The 4,276-nt window shown below is 38.4% G+C and overlaps 1 non-coding gene across 1 annotated transcript; it reads right to left on the reverse strand.

Annotated features, from left to right (window-relative positions):
• Positions 1 to 3,884: 3,884 nt before the first annotated feature.
• LOC114893460 lies at positions 3,885 to 3,992 on the reverse strand. The gene has a single exon (XR_003792889.1). It is a non-coding gene; the product is annotated as a U6 spliceosomal RNA (small nuclear RNA).
• Positions 3,993 to 4,276: the final 284 nt, after the last annotated feature.

Here is a 4,276-nt window from a genome sequence, read left to right on the forward strand (position 1 = left end):
TTTCCATTAGATGAAGGACCAGAAAGGATGCTGAGGGCAAAAAGGCGTGGGTGGTATCTCTAGCTCTAGTTCTGTATCTCATATCTATCTATCTACCAATCATCTATCTATACTGTGAAGTGTATACATACATACACACACAGACACACAGCACACACACATATATGTATATATAGATATGTTCTATCTCTCCAGATCCATTGTACCTGTTCTATGTCCTGGGAGGCTGCTATGTATAAATTACATCAGTGGCCTGTGCCCTCTCATTTCTGGTTGAGATTGGTCCATGGTGAAAGGAGACTGAGGTGGAGTTTGGGTCACACCAGGCTCCTCCTATGTGAGTATCTTGTGTTGGGCTCCAGTACCTGCTCCTGTCCTTCACCTTTCGGCTGTGGAATGGTGACAGTTCCTCCATTATTAGTAGTCCAGGGTTATAGCATGGTTACCCTTTGGTTTTCCTGACCTTTACCCACACTTTTGTAAATAATCTATTTTAATAAACATACTCCTTGAATTAGCTTAATTTGAGTATATCTTTTCAAATTGGGAAACTGGTAATTGGCAAATAGAATTAGCAGAGAGAACTGTTTTTGGGAAGAATCTCTGTTGCCTGGCCCTCTGAGTGTGTCTTCAAATCTCTGGTCTTAAAGCAAAAAAACTTTGTTCACTGATTTTTAGAGTGTTTGTTCCTCTCGTGCTATGTGGCATCTAAAAACAGTCATATACATGACCATAAACATCTCCTAAAATCATCAACCAGAAATCAATCCAAGAAAGAAAAGTTTTTCAAAGTCTAGTCCCCTAATTGAATTAGGCAAACTCCTCTCTACTCCAAAGCTACATACTCTCTTTGGTCCATCTCAGTACCAGAGAGAATCACAGCTGTCAGGGGGAACACGAGATTACTGGCAATCACTAGGGTGACTGCCTGCTGCTGTGCAGGGATGAATGCCAGGGGCTGCCATTCCACTGCACACGTCCCTTGACGGAGAAGCGGTTCCCAGCATGTTCAGCCCCCAAGGTTGGTTGCCAAGTGGCTCAAGCAAATGTGGTCAGAGTTAGATAGGGAGACGAGGACGTTTCTGAGTGCTTGAAAGGTGTGGGAGATGTTGGCCATCTTGAAGCATGGCCAGAGTAAATCCCCAAGGCGGGCACCCAAGTCGGACATCAGAATCCCAGTCTCAAGTGGCAGACCTGGAAGCCTGGATAATTTATTACATGAGGTGATGTCAACTTTTGGCCGCAGACAGGTTTTCATTCTCCTTGTCTGCCACATGGGTACAAGTCTTTTTACAGGGGAGGAATGTACTGAAAGCCAAAGGCTTTGGCAGTTTATAAAGCCCAGCATCCTAACCATTAGGCCACCAGGGAATTCATACAGCCCTGTATTTTTAAATACAGGAATATTCTGTGAGTGGCTTCTGAGGGAGTGGCAGTTAAGTGTCACGGGGAGCCATGATGACAGCTGTTTTAACAGCTTTAGTGTATAGAGATGTTCCTGTGCATGCGGGAGGCCTATCAACAACTGGCGAAACATATCTATATGAACATCCACATCTTCCTTTGTATCAGTCAATCTCAATATTTACAAATGTCCCATGCAAGGGTGACTGAATTGCCTTCTCTATGGGCTTGACAAATAGGAGGGTTCTGACAATTGTGCCAGGCTACACTGGAAACGTTTGTAGCATATGAAGTGCCTTTTTACTTCTCCATTGGAGGTGCCGTTCCAAAGGTCACGCAAGCAGTCAGGGAGAAGATCCTTGGTCACCACCTAGTGGCCATCTAGGGAATGTCGAGGGTGATAGCAGTAATGCTCAAATTATCTGCGGTGAAAGACGTCATTTCCAACCGGTTGTGGACCAATACTTATGTAAAATACAACAAAAAATTGTTAGGAAAGTTATGTAAAAAATACAAAATGCAAATTGCAATTTTTTATTCAATTCAACACACAACATTTTAATAAATGTAATCAAAACAAACAAAACACAGGGAAATGAAAATAAAAACTCTACACATAGTTCATTGCAAGTGTAAACAAAACTAAACAGAGTGAAACAGCTCTTTCCCCATGTTAAATGCCTAAATGCAGTTTTGAGCAAACACCATATGTACCAATGTTCAAGTTTTCTACCAAGTATTTGATGTAAATATGTATCAATATCTGTTATGTAGAAAGAATAGGTTTTTAATGTGTTAAATGAACTTGTTTCTCACTCGTTAAAATTTATCTAATCTAGATTGCATTGATGACAGTGTTACTGATGGGGGTAATGTATATATAAACGGTTTCTGTGTTTTGTTTTAATAACATGTAGTAGAGAAACTAGTTCACAGGAACAGGTTCAAGATACTAATTTTTGACTTTTATGTATAATGAAGCAAGTGAGGCTATATTTCCAAAATTGATCTTTAATTCTTCATAAGTAGTCAATTCTAACAATTTATTCTGTATTGTTGCAGTTAAATTGTATATTGACACGAAAGAGATGAATTCAAGCTACATTTCCATCTTTTGATGAAAAACATAATTAAAAACATTCTATCCTGTATCTAAACTATTGATTGATAATTGTTGTTAAATTATGGTAATGTTATTACAGTCTATATAAATTTTGTTTTCCCAAATTATAACCCTTAGATCTTATTTGCCATTGAAAAACATGTTGCATGAAAGTATTAAAGTCATTAAAAGTACTGAAGCTATCAGGCAAATAAGTAAACATGGCTGCTCAAATTGTATAATTAAGGGCTTCCCTGGTGGCGCAGTCGTTAAGAATCCGCCTGCCAATGCAGGGGACACAGGTTCGAGCCCTGGTCCGGGAAGATCCCACATGCTGTGGAACAGCTAAGCCCACGCGCCACAACTACTGAGCCTGTGCTCTAGAGCCCACGAGCCACAGCTACTGAGCCCACGTGCCGCAGCTACTGAAGCCCAAACGCCTAGAGCCCGTGCTCTGCAACATGAGAAGCCACCACAATGAGAAGTCCGTGCACTGCAACGAAGAGTAGCCCTGGCTCACCGCAACTAGAGAAAGCCACGTGCAGCAACGAAGACCCAGTACGGCCAAAAATAAAAATAAAGTAATTAATTTAAAAAAATTGTATCTTTAAAAAGTAGAAACCAACTTTTAAAATTAAGAGTTTGTTCCTGAGTTCAAACATTTCTATTTCAGTAACCACCATACTTCAGCAAACAGATATAGTTGTTTATGATCAGCTTCTATATTACCACGTAATAAAGGTAATATTCTTGATGTCAAAGCATTAGCTTTTACGTCATTCACAATTTTTGCTCTGTCAATAAACATACTAAGAACATCTGACTTTATATATGTATACACACAAATTTATAAAGTAAACTGGTGAAATATTAAAAATTGGTGAATCTAGGTTAAAGGGTTTATGGGAATTCTTTGCACTATTCTTGCAACTCTTCTGAAAGTTTGAAATTATTTCAAACTAAAAAAAAGTAAAAATAAATGATTATTTGATTGGAGAGTAACCAGACTGCCAAAATTTTGTCTACTATCATGCATGACTGTAAACATTAAATCCTTTAAAATAGTAAATCCTTTAAAATGGTACAAGCTAATAACATAAATTGCTTCACTAGTTTAGGTGGTAATGTAAAACCATAAATTGAAAAAAATTAACCTGATTATAAATGAACATTATTGTAAAAATCACAGTTATAAAAAGAAATGCTTACATTTTTTAGAATCGTATTGGGTGGGCCAAAAAGTGCCTTCAGTTTTTTGGTTTTTTTTTTTAACATCTTTATTGGAGTATAACTGGTTTACAATGGTGTGTTAGTTTCTGCTTTATTAACAGAGTGAATCAGCTATACATATACATATATCCCCATATCTCCTCCCTCTAAAAATATGGAATGCTTCACGAATTTGTGTGTCATCCTTGTGCAGGGGCCACGCTGCACAATCTCTGTATCGTTCCGATTTTAGTATATGTACTGCTGAAGTGAGCACATGCCTTCAGTTTTCTAAGTAAAAGGCACGTTTTTCATTTTCCCAAGAACTTTTTTGAACAACGACATACCCTTTTGTTCCACTACCTTCGGCCATTTTCCAGGCAACTTCATAATTCCATCTTCCCAAAACTTTTTATCTTGCCAGGTAAGAACTGTTCCAGGTGCCTTTTACAGTCTTCCAGGGAATTGAAGTTTTTTCCACTAAGAGAATTTTATAAAGACCAAAATAAGTGGTAATCGGAAGGTGCAATGTCTGGTGAATACAGCAGGTGAATCAGAACT

Source organism: Monodon monoceros, unplaced genomic scaffold (assembly GCF_005190385.1).
Source record: "Monodon monoceros isolate NGI ecotype Baffin Bay Population unplaced genomic scaffold, NGI_Narwhal_1 Super_Scaffold_12, whole genome shotgun sequence".
NCBI classification, from domain to species: domain Eukaryota; kingdom Metazoa; phylum Chordata; class Mammalia; order Artiodactyla; family Monodontidae; genus Monodon; species Monodon monoceros.